This window comes from Triturus cristatus, chromosome 2_1 (assembly GCF_964204655.1).
Source record: "Triturus cristatus chromosome 2_1, aTriCri1.1, whole genome shotgun sequence".
Taxonomy (NCBI): Eukaryota; Metazoa; Chordata; class Amphibia; order Caudata; family Salamandridae; genus Triturus; species Triturus cristatus.
In genome coordinates, this window is record NC_140581.1 from 561,244,925 (window position 1) to 561,258,180 (window position 13,256).

General features: G+C 42.4%; 1 long non-coding RNA gene across 1 annotated transcript; it reads left to right on the forward strand.

Moving 5' to 3' along the window:
- The first annotated feature begins 1,239 nt into the window (after positions 1–1,239).
- On the forward strand, positions 1,240–4,202 carry LOC146865625 (uncharacterized). The gene is made up of 3 exons (XR_014976667.1): positions 1,240–1,375; positions 1,532–1,588; positions 3,032–4,202. It is a non-coding gene; the product is annotated as an uncharacterized LOC146865625 (long non-coding RNA).
- Positions 4,203–13,256: the final 9,054 nt, after the last annotated feature.

A 13,256-nucleotide genomic window follows, 5' to 3' on the forward strand; every position in this document is an offset into this window, starting at 1 on the left:
CTACAAACTCAAGGATAGTCTTTGTAACAAGGCACTCCACCATGAATGGCAAGATTCGCCACATCATTAACTCCAACTGGCATATTCTCAATGCCACCAAATCAAAAGAAAATGCCATTCCAAAACCCCTATATGCATATAGGAAAAATAGGAACTTAAAAGATCTCATGGTTCGCTCCCGTATGACAAACATCACCAAGCCCAAGATCCAGACATCTCTCACAGGCCAGACCAAACCTGTAGGTAATTATAAATGTTCATCATGTGTAGCATGTCAATTTGCGATAGAGACATCTACATTCATGTTTAACAAAATAAATCTACAGCTGAAAACCCTTACCAATTGTAAAACAACCAACATCATCTACCTGCTTCTGTGTCCATGTAACAAGGGTTACGTGGGTGAGACGGCACGATCCATGGCCACACGGCTCACAGAACACAGGTCGGCCATTCGTACTCAAAAGACCCAAGCACCTCTCGTACGACATTACATGGAAGCACAGCATAGTGAACATCAAATAAGATGGTTGATTTTAGAAAAAATCAACATTAACACTGGCATCGCTAGTACAAACATACGCAAATGTAGAGAGGTTTACTGGATTTTTTCCCTTAATACATACCAGAAGGGAATGAACAATGACATTCCATGGGACCAAGTACTTAGATACAACACCTGATTTTATTTATCGTTTTGGTACAATCCAGCTCCCTCTGAAGCTATATGAGCAGATCCCCACAGACCAACTCCAGCTAGTCAGCACTCTGTGTTTTGTGACTATGCAACGTCACCAATACTTGGTTGTGATCAGGCAATTTTCAAAGGCACCTAATTATTAATTAGACTATTCCTATTTTATTTTATCACTGCCAATCTTGGTGGATACACTGGGGGTCCATCCATATCAGACCATACAACATACTTCCATAAACCTTCTTCAAGATGGCTGCTATTTTACGACAAATACACACACCACCCTCCGGTCTGCCCTAACATTGGCTTTTAAATACACTGATATATCTAGACAAACAGGCCAACACCTTTTTACAATATAGCTTTTTGTTTATACCAGAAGAATTATTCCAATCTTCCCCTTCATGATTTCCCACCCTAGACGATTATATTTGCACACATCTCTCAAAGATGGCGGCTATTTTTGCGTCTATCAATACGATCGTGGATCGTCTTTACCGGATCTCACATCTAAAATTCACTTCCGGGTTACCCAGGAACAACTCAGGTCGTGTCCGCCGTCACATAAATAGAACCGCCGCTGCCGTCGCTATTGTGGCCACTTCACCCAGCCAGCTTCGCGGTCGATGAGTACGTGGCGTTCCAGTACATGGACAAAGACTTTGGGCCTCACAAAAAGTAAGTTCTGATTTCGGAACTTAACCGAGTTTCCTGTTAGTTTGCTTTCATAGACAGCTCCTTTAGCTCAGCCTGCTCTTCCCCTCATCCCCTCTCTGCCGTTCCCTGATCCCATGACTGGAACTTTAACACTTCCCTTCATTTCCACATTTTCAGGGACCTTACCGCATGGCTGAGGACCCATTCATCCTTGCAGCCCACTCAATAATATAGGTAAGCATTGCACCTTGATATAATAGTAAATGTCCTCAAACGTAGTCAGAATAAATAGTTTAAGACACATATTTCTTTCTTCAGTATCATAAAACACAGCAGTAGCTCGTCGATACTACATCGTAGATGAACGGAACTGTTCTGTATTCCAGACCTCTGTTTAGGTAACAACTACTTAATAAACATTGGCCTAATCTAAAGACACAAGTAATTTCTTAATAAACATTAGCCCAAACTAATGGCACGAGTAACCCACCATGCTTTTTTTCAATTCGTAGCCCTTGCGATCTAAGATTACCTTCCAGCCCTTGATGTTTACTCTCCATATATACATGGCTGTACCTAACATCAAGCAACGTCTATAAGGTATTACGTTGTGTTAACCCAAGAGTGTCTTCTAACAAATTAGCATACCGACACCCTCCTTTCAGAGTGCTCATTTCATCATTCCATCTGCCTAGGTCATCCCCCTGCACCAATCTTGGATCCCCACCCTGAGACAGACCGTCAGTATTACTTCTTCCATTTGGGGACAGTGCAATTCCTCTGAGGTATGAGTTTAAATAATCCTCTGACCCATCACCAGCTTGCTGCCAATCTGTGGCACACATTCCTCACTATCTTTACTTTTCTTGGTTAGGGGAATGCACACATCTCCATTGTCTGCTTTAATCCTATCAAAAAAACTATAGGGCAGTTATATTCGACTTTCTGCCCATTCAACAATACCTCTCTTCATTTCTTTGGTGTCACAACTTCAAGGAACTTCACCGTGGTTTGGGGCTATAAGGTATGAGTTGATTAGGTTGTTTTCCAGAAATGTATATAGTGTATGGACTAATAGGTCTCTCTCGTTTTTAATGGATTGTGTGACATCCCTAGCACACCACTTTTAACCTTGAATTTTTTGTTATTAGAGATCAGCTAGTATATACAATACCTACTTGCGGACCACATTATTGACTGTGATTTATATACACTTTGTTTAGGATAACGAAAGCACAGGCACATGGCATCCTGATGAAGGCTTCACAGCCGAAATGCGCGTAGGATATACCATCAATTCTGCCATGACTATTCAGAAGTGTAATTTGTTATTCTGTATGTAATTTATGTAAAAACAGATTTGAGTTCTTATGTTATGTTGAAATTTCCTATTCACTTTAAAAGGAACAAGAAACAAATGTCCTATTCTTTGTCTTGGGTTTGAAAATATCAAAGCATACGAATATGATACGTAATCTCTGTATAATGTATATATAATATGACACAAATAAAATGTACCTGACAATCTTTTTGTACTTACCAGTAATATATTGTCGCAATTTGTATTTTTAAACATTGTTCCTAAATTGTCTTACAATTGAGTGAACCCAGAGGTCTCTTTCCATTCTCTGCTAACCTCTGTACCCACCCCGGGCGCTGTCTTTATTCACTACACAGTTCCCCGTCCGGACGTCTTCATCACGGTGCAGGCTTTGGACCTCCCAACCCCTCCCTTCAACTACATCGTCATACGGAATCCGGATGCCTGGACCAGCATGCCGGCTATGTTTTTCTTAAGCTACCGGAATTCCCACAGCACACCGGACGGTAGTGCCTTCCCTCCATCCATCTACCTGGATTTCCTGCACACCATACCTTGGGTGCATTTCCCGACGCATCATCAATTGGAATTCCTTCCTGCCTCCCACACAGCACCTACAAATTCCTTTGTAAACCGGTCCTGAAGATGATCAGAATTGATGACAGGTCGAAATGTCATCCACTACCCAGCGCAACATTTGGCGCATTTTTGATTCTTTAACTTGTTGAATTTCATAACAAACTCATCCAAATTATTGAATTTTTGTTACCATTGACTTGATTGTATATTTTCTTTCTGCCGTTTTAATTATTATTCTGCCTCACTTGTCACTTGTGCCGTTCACTTATTCGCACTTGCACATTTGTGCACAAGATCCTATGGGTTACACCCACATTTAATGTAAATAGTTATGATACTGTTTTTGTCTTCATTTTTCCTAAATACTGACTGCTCCTTGTATTTTTCAAACAACTATTGATGTTTCCTTGTTTCCTCCTTTCTGCAATTTTTGTGCATGTTTCATATAATGGTCTATTACCTGTTGAGACATTGTTGTATGCTATAACACTATTCACCCAAGTCTCAACTGAGTCTACGGGTACCCTCATGTTGTTTTTTACGGGTACTAAAATAAGTGTAAAGCATACAAAGAAAAAGCATGGATGGAATGCTTGAATTAATCTCAACAAATGGTAATTAGTGCTCATCAGCCGAGTTTAGCTTCTTTACAGTGGCACAAGACCCATGTCTGGGCATATCCGTCCCACTTAGGGTGCCACACTAAAGCTTACAAAAAAGTGATGGATAGAATGCTTGAATTAATCTCACCACTGGTAATCACTTGGGGAAGCCTTCCAATCCATTGTTATTTTAACACAATGCTACCTTAGTTTGTACCCAGGCATATGCAAATCACACTTTACCTTACTCAAATGGGACAACACAGCCCAAACTGCCTGGCTAGACAATGTAATTATTTCTGATATTATCCTATAATGTGCCATATTTCAAATACTTACTTTTAAAAAGTAGAACTTAAAACATCACATTGTCTGTAATCTTGTATGGAAGTAATAAGCTTACACTAACATCTGTCGTGAGTTGGCCCAGTTATAGCAGTGCCATGGTATTCAGGCAAAAAGAGGGATCAGAGCTGTTAAAGAATATGGGAGCATTTCACAAAGGCATTTATGGCTGGAAGCCTACGTTTACAATAAAAAATGCTACATTTATGCTTGCCAGAAATGCATAAAAGGAATCGTGGCATCTTTTAATAGGCTTCCGACATTGAATTTACCCACCAGGACTGTGGAGAAATACGTACTACTACTTTCTACTGAATAGGTAAGAGGAATAAGACATTGCTAGCTGTGTAAGTCTTGCCACTCCATAAACGTGTATGTGTGCGGACATTCACAAACCCCTTTCCCACACTGTAGCTTTCAATGCCACAAAAAGATCCCAGTGGAAATAACCTAATTTTCAATCCTGCCTTGGGTAGCAATCTCCCTTAGCAAATTACAGGGAGGTTGGAAAAGTCCTAATTGGCTTATTCAACATTCCTATAAAGACATAGTATATGGTGCAGAAATTCACCCACAGCATGGAAATTAAATGTCACCTTTGGACTGCAGCACAACTTATGCCATCCACTAGTGTGACAAGGCAAGGCAAACATGACTTCAGGCCTACCACTGTATTGTGACTGCTGCAGTTTACACCTGCAGCAAACCCTGTCAGGATAACAATTTAACAGGCATTTTTTTTTCTTGTTAGTAATTCACCTCTATATAAGGCTGTTATCCCATATGCCCAGATGGTAGGGTGCATGGTATTTAAAAGTGTGACATGTAGTAATATAAAGTTAGCATATCTCTTTAGTAACTAACATCCAAAAGCTATTTCAACTGTAGAAGGTTCAATCTGGCCCATAGAGAAACCCTCGGAAGTGATGGTTAATTTAAATTCTGCTATCTTTAGTTTGGGTCAAGCTAGAAAAATAGTTCCACCACTATTTTTATTATTAATTAAAAGCCCAACTTTTAGTTTGAATAAATATTTAGGTAAACTAACTTCTAGAAAGTTAACGCTTCTCTACCTGAAGCTCCTGGAGGTTAATTTGCATTAACTATCCAGCTGCTTCTCGGCCAGTGCTTGACCTTAATGAGGTGTGTATGCTGCTCCGAGGCCTGGGTGTTGAAACATGTTTTCTACTGAATTTTAAGTTAGCTTTTAATTAAGATTTTTATTTTTACAGGAAATATAAAAAAATTGAGTCACGCACAATAGTATAACACATCATTACAAATATTGTGATAGTTTGCTATGCAGAGTGACTATAATCCAACTAATTCTGAAGATGTTGTTTGCAGGTGGTATTCTGATTCCAGCTTATAGTGCTAAGCGTAGACTAGTTACGTGTCAGTCTCATTCTACTCAGTATTGCACCAGAGACAGTGGCGTACCGGAGGGGGTGGAGGGTGGCGGTCCGCCCCGGGCGGCATGAGTTTTGAGGGTGGCATCCACCCTCCACTCTTATCTGCGGCCGTAGCCGTGGGTGGTGGTGGCCACCGCAGAAATTGCCAGCAAACCCCTGCCCCACACAGAAATGCTGCAAACGGTGGTTTTGGGCTTTAGGTAAAGGCGCTACAGGGAAAATTAGCATATAGTTATATGTGCTGAACTTATTAGTTAACGGTGCTACAAGGTGAGAAGTACCACCTGACTTCCCAGAAGTTCCCCTGCCCCACACACCCCACTCTTCAGACGGCTTCTGGGGCAGCACACTCAGGTGCAGCCATTGGTGGCTGCAGGTCTAGCAAAGCCGCTGACCAGAGGGATACCTAATTAAAGGAAGTAATGCAATCCATCGCATGCCCCAGTTAGACATTCTGGGAGGTGTTTTTCTTCTCCTTGAAGCAACACCAGTTAGGTTGGACCCAGGAACTTCAATAACCTGTAAAGGGGCATGTCCTTTCATAAGTAAATATAAGGTGAGACCTAGAGAGGAAAACCTTTGTTTCCCTAGCACACTCCAACTCCAGTGGGAAGAGAGTTACCCCCAGAACTAGTTTTGGGTGACCATAGAGAAAGGGACGTCTCATTTAGGTCACACTTCTGGGTAGGCACACAAGATGTGCCCAAGGGAGAAAGGATTCCCCCATTTTGGATTTTGGGAGTATGGTGCAGTATAGGATTTTTTACAGTAGGGCAAGCATTAACTGCTTAAAAGTGGGTAGGGTTGCCCCAACAAACGTTTACCCCATTGGTTAGGGAGGATCCAGGAGTTACCACTGTCCACTGGCCGGTGCCAACTATAAATGTGGCATCCCCAAGGCACCCTCCTCAGAACACTTTCTGGTCCTGTGGGAGTATAAATATAAGTCCTTGGGGCTGACTTAGGGTGGATTCAGGGAGGAGTTGCAGATACGACTCAAAGAACCTTTTTTCAGCTGTAGCCAACATGTACATTTCTTTTTCCTGAGCTATGATGGTGAAATTAATGATATTTGTTGCCAACTAATGTTAATAAGACTGCTCAACAAAGCAATCTGCCCATCCAAGATTGTGCATTTCCACTTCTTTGTCCATAGTTGTGTTTAGAAATTTGAGCTAGTCTATGCTGCTGACAGTCATATAGCTCTTTCTTAATGCTTTGTGACGGGGGTCTTGCATTTAATGGAAGGATTCTATTTCTATCTGTGTGAATCCTAGTTTTTCCTGCTCTAGTACCCTTGAATCACCAACACTGTTTTGTGCAGGAGCTGGACGACCCACAGGAAGCCCTTCTGAGCTGCCAGCCTTGGCACACGCATCAAGCTTTTAACCGATCGCAACCGGGCCGATTCGCGACCGGTAAAACGCCGTTTGGGATGCATTAACCCAAAATGCATTCGCAAAATAGGTACTCGCAATTTTTGTGATTACCTACTTTGTGAATGCAGTTAGGGAATCGCAATTGCAATTCCCTAAATGCAATGCAGGAAGCATTTTCAGAATGCGACTTTGCTTTAAGGAATCGCAAATTACCATCAATTTCAAGTTGATGGTAATTAGCAATTCCTTAGAAAAATGCACAAAATTGCATTTTTTTAAGTGCCATGTGGCGAATACACATGTCCTTAGGGCATGTGTGTGTGCCACATGTGCACACATACCCTTTTTGGGGGTGCATCGGGGTGGCCTTATGGCCCCCTAGCAACCTAGAAATTGCATTCACAATTTGCGATTACCTATTTGGTGATCATAAATTGCGAATGCTTTGCCATTCATTCCAATGGGCCTCTGGGGCCATAGGAATGGATGGGAAAGCGTTCTGTAACAAATTGAAGTACTCACAAAGAATCCAACGTGGTATATGAAAATTGTTGGTTGTTTATTTCCTGAAAAGGATCCCATCCATCAGTACACTCCAGTTGGGAAACAGACTCAGCTTCAACTGCCTCCCAGTCCCATTGACATCATCACATCCTGAAGCCCTAGAAGCAGAAGCTCAGAATGCCACACATTCCCTAATTGCGAATCGCAATTTGCAATTCGCTATTAGGGAATGTGTAGAAATCACTAATATTTTAGTAAAACCTACATGCATAAGGAATTGCGATTTCTGAATAGTGATTCCTTAAAAATCGCTATTAAGGAATCACAATTCCTTAGCTTGATGCATATGCCCATTTATCTTTTATTGATGACATTTATCTCACAATAACACCCAGAGCTCCTGGATGACTGGGGCAATTTTGGATCTTCTGTATTAGGATCAGAGTGCTGAGTGCTAAGATCAGCCTTGTGAAGGTCCTGAAGTTTTAATAAAATTAAAGCAAATGAATAAACATGGATTCATTGGTACATAAAACAAACCCTTGAATTCCAGAGCAGACTAGTGCCTCCAGCCTATTTGCTCTTCTGTACCTTAAATGACCCAACCAGTCTAAAGCCCAGGAACTGCTGCCCTTGATAATTTCTTTTTATGACCTACCTCTCATACCAGTATGTCACACACTTCTGGCTATATTGCAATCAAGTAATATTAAGTAAGTGATATTATTTTAACTGGCAACCTGAAAAATAGCATTATTTTCAAATCTCCTGCCTTAATGAATCTGATTTCCCCAAAATCTCTTTGAAAAATAAAAAGGGATATTCAAGTGATGCATCAGCAATACCCCAGACATGACACATCTGAAATCATCCTATTTGGATAAGTCTATGAAGATAGATTGCTGTAGGTTCCATAATGATTTTTATTTCCTACCTTTGGAAAGAACATACTAATTGTGCAGTTGCCATTGCACACTGTGTGGGTTTAGAAGACTTAAGATATACATTGAATGAAAGTTTCCAGAAGGCAATGCGTAGAATCATTATTAGTGAGAATGCTTTAAAATAGGTGGAGAGAAAAAGATGTTAATCATATACTACAGTTAGAAGGACTGCAATTTTGTCAGAATGCTCTAATCTTGTACTTGAGATCCAACAGGACTGAAGCACTCTTCTGTCTCTAACCACCTCCACCAATCAGTAGATCCACAAAAATACGAGGGCCAGTGGTAAAAACAGGAAAAAGTTAATGTGATACGTGAGAGGAGTTGTTGTAGTTGTTCCCTGGTGGCATTCTTGGATGCCATCCTGCAGTTAGGTCTGAGGTGAGACTTCATCCCCCAGACTCCATCTGGCCAAGGCGGGGCCTGAGAAGCCCAGCTGTGTTAGTGCAGTTAAGCACTAGCAGAGCCCCACAGCATGGGTTCTTGTAGCGGTTCCCTTTCTGCATCCTTGGACGCTATCATGCATTAAGGCCTAGGGTAGGACTTCATCTCCCAGACACCTTCTGGCCAAGGCGGGGCCTGAGAAACCAAGCTGGACTCACGCACTTAAGCTCTAGTAGAGTCCCACAGCATGGGAAGCACCTGGGTGTGCGCCTGGATTGTAAACCTGGCCAAGATGAACCCAACTGTACCTGGTCATGGCTGGATGAGGCTGGGCTACTGCCTTGCCTTAGTTCCTAACCTATGGGTGAGTGACCTTTTTTTCTCTTATTTTAGGCTTTCTGGTCCCCTAAAGGATTTTCTGCCCTTGGCTGTTTAAAGCTTTACATTGCATAACTTCAAAATTTTATTCTGAATCTTTACTGTGAATTTTTCCCTGTAGGGCAATGGCGCTGTACCCTAATGATGGCCCATTGGACTTGATGTTTATCTCGAGCCTCAAAACTCTTCACTTCTTGTGTCTTGAAGCTCCCTACCCTCATTCTGAGCAGGCAACATGGTTAAAAGAAAAAGGTGCTGGGTCATTGGCCATTGCCCCTCCCCCCAATGCCACTTCAATTGATCGGGTACTGCATCTACTGTTAACACACCTAATAGTATGGCCATTCGGGCCTCTTGCATTTGGGACAAGGCCCAAGCCCCACTTGCTTGTTCATCTGAATCTGTCCCCCCCTTGGTGGTATCCCATGGGGAGTGTTGTTAATCTCGGGTAGGGACCAAGTGGTCTAAAAGGGTGGGCCAGCCCAAATTCACAGAGTCTGGCACTCAAGCAGATATAAACTTAGGTCAGCTACTCAACGATCTGCCCCCCCACTTCTTCGCTAGGAGGGGGAATGTCAGCCCGCTGCCTTGGATGGCACAATTAGAGGTAGATCTTGTCAAGGCCATCTTGCGTTTGCAGCTTGCCCCAATTTTGGCACACCTCATGATAGTGGAACTAGGATTCAATGACATCAGCAAAGCACCACTTCCTCCCTCAAAATCTTATAGGCGTGTTGCCACAAACAGTGTGGGAGACCTTTCCAGCTATCAACCCAGCCTTTCTTCCATTTTGAGACCTGTTACACGTTCGAAACTGTTGTAATCTAGGTTCTTTTAGCTAATACTGTTCCATATGGTGATCCCCTGAAACGAGGCAAACAGACTAACAAGAATTCCCAGGGGGGTTCACTGCTCCATAAAGAAAGCATCAATGAGTCCTCAGGATCCCGTAGCCCATTTTGTAGCTGGAAACTTTCTGTGATAAATGTACCCCCGTATCTTGTCTATATGTGCCAATTTCCCCAGCTGCGAGAGGATCAGCCAGAATCACACAATGAGCTATTGAATGAAACACTGACTGGCTCATGCGGAATGAGGATTTTCTCTTATTTTGGCAAATAATATATTATTCACTTCCAGGGTGGGGTGGAGTGGGCAACGGCGGGTGGATCAACTTGGGGACTGTGTAATAATCAACTTCAAGAATCCACATTTGGTACGCAGGCTACTTTTTGACCCTGTGGGCAACAAGGATGGTAGGTCGGACATTGTTCTAATTCCCCTAGTTTATTTCTATAAACCCAGCAATTACATCAGGCATGACCATCCCCTGCTGCAGCATAACTTCTGTACCCCCCTGGTATTTGTGCCAGAATTTGAGGGCCTGCAAAGTAATTGTGTGGTTTATAATATTCCCATTTCTAACCGATATGGGGATGTTGACTGTATGTCCCGGCTGTTGTAACTAGCACTGGGGGCAGCTTGGAAAAGCAGTGGTAGAAGGGTGTGGGGATGGCAAATAGATTTCTCACCTCTATTGTTGGTGTCGGGATACAAAGTGACCACCCCCAGTCTGACAGGTTAGCATTGGGCTGAGCATCGGGACCCCTATTGATTTAGTAGGCCATCCTCACCTACCCATGGAGGAGATATGTTTCAATTCCAGTCCTGTTGGCAGTAGATCTTTGGTTCCCACTTGCATGACTGACCCCTTGTTTAAACCTCCAGGTAAGTCCTGTCCCAGTCAGACAGGTAGTATTGAGGTGAAACTCAGAAGGCCATTGTTTACAGATCCCAGTTTACATGGTGCATAAAAGTGGCCTCCTGAGAAGGAGATCTTGACATACCTGGAGCCATCCGGTCCCGACCTCTCCTTAAGCTTCTCTTGTGAAACGTGGCAGGGTTGGGCTCCGAAATTGATTGTGTCAATTGGGGTCTCATTTTAGATCTGCAGGACCTATGTCTGTTTCAAGAGACTTGGTTAACAACGCAGGCCCATTGAGTAGGATACGCAAAGTTCAGCAAGAAAGCAACTAAAAAAGGGAAGGGCAGATCATCAGGGGTACTTGTGATCAGGGTCAGTTCTTCCCTCTGGTGCGTTGTCAATGAGATTACAGTTGCCTCTGATGACATCTTATGTGTTAGCCTGTCCTTTTCCCCAAACACAGTTATTTATGTCTATAATGTATATTTTAGGCCAGCGGGGAATAATCAGAAATCTCCTACTGTTGAGTTATTGTCCTTGCACCTTGCGTCTATTCCTGAAAGGGTATACAAAATTGTGGGAAGATTTCTTTGTCAATTTGAGCCCCTGGACTGCAACTCCACTGATCTATCGCAGAACGGAAATAGTGTATGGCTAATTCCTGTTCTAGCAATTCCTCTAAGAAGAAAACAGTCCCCCCTGGCTCCTCAACTATATGTTTTAGTTCTAAAACACTGTATTCATTTATGTAATGGTAGAACCCCTTCTGACAGGGATGAAAAGCACACTTTTAACTGCATTTCTTGCATTAGCCTTATAGATATTATGGGAAAATGAAAACACCGAGCACAGTGTGATAGATTATAGAAGGGCAAGTAAACTCAAGACATGCATAAGCACAATAACATGATAAAAAAAAAACTGTCTAAAAATATATAGACTATTATATTTCATTCTTTTTCTTTTTTCTTTGATGTTGTTATTTTTTTATATATATATATATGTTTTTACCAATAGAAAACCACAAGTACATATTCCTTTAAACAATCAAAACAATGGACATCAAAATGTCATATTCAGGGATGCACAATTTCTGAATTGTCGATATCTGATAAATTAATTATTTCAATAACCATCCTTTCTTATCCATATTAATTTTGAACTTCTGTCCATATTTCACACTTATACAGAGACTGGCGGCTTTGTAGAAAAACCAAAGCGTTTCGGCTAGGCCTTCATCAGGACTCTGTCACAGTGGTTACTCAGTCTGTCTCGTGCGTATCGCAAGTAGGATTTTTAATAAAAGAGAACAGTCACATTGGCTTATAATCCACTGGATATGAAATAATCGCAATGTGTGACTTGTGTAAAATTCCTCATAGGTGGTAGAAGAAGAGAAAATTGCAACCTCTCCTCATATGTCAGGTTGTGTTCATTCACCTGTCGGCACCCAAGCTTGGGTGCCGGAAGGTGAATGAGCACAACCGTTTCATCCTTTTAAACTTTGCCTTGTAACGGAATTACTTTAAACCAATTGGTGCCCACCATGCGTCTTGAGATAAGAGACATATACGAATAGAGCTCTCCATCTATTATCTCCAACGATCGCTCTTCAGGCAACTGCCATTTCATGTGAATGGAGTGATCGTGCTGCCAAATGACCTGACATATGAGGAGAGGTTGCAATTTTCCCTTCTTCTACCACCTATGAGGAATTTTACACAAGTCACACATTGCGATTATTTCATATCCAGTGGATGGGTCATCTGCTGGCAGGGTGGGGGAGCTGCACACAGCCCCACTTGCAACTGAATAGCATGTGCTCTGCCTTCACATATAGAGCTTGTCATCTCCATATTGTCTCTGCAACTAGTTTGTAGGCAGGGCAGGGGAGTCAGAAAATGTCAAGCACTTCAACGAGAAAGCTCTGGAAACATCTCCCAACATCAAAGGAGGCACCAGCTATAAGAATAGGGCTCGTGGACCTACTTTTGAGTTCTCTTTCTGGACCTGCCGAAGGACTCTCAGAGGACTGTCTGCTGCTGTGGCCTGCTGGGTACTCCACAAGACTGATTTGCTGCACCTGGAAGGATTGCTTCTCTGTGACTTGAACCCCCAGAGGCCAGGCTTGTTGTTTGAATTCTGCTTCTTCACCTGAAGCCAGAACTACCAGAGGAACTGCAAATACTACTTTGTTGGCCTCTTATTCAGAGCCACAGGGAAATAAAAGGCTCCCACAATCTTTAACTTGCACCTGGGCTTAGCCTGATGAGTCCTAGACCACCAAGTGGGATCCCGCAATGTCCTGGACCCTTGGTGTGGTGCTAAAGTTACCCAGATAGCCAAAAT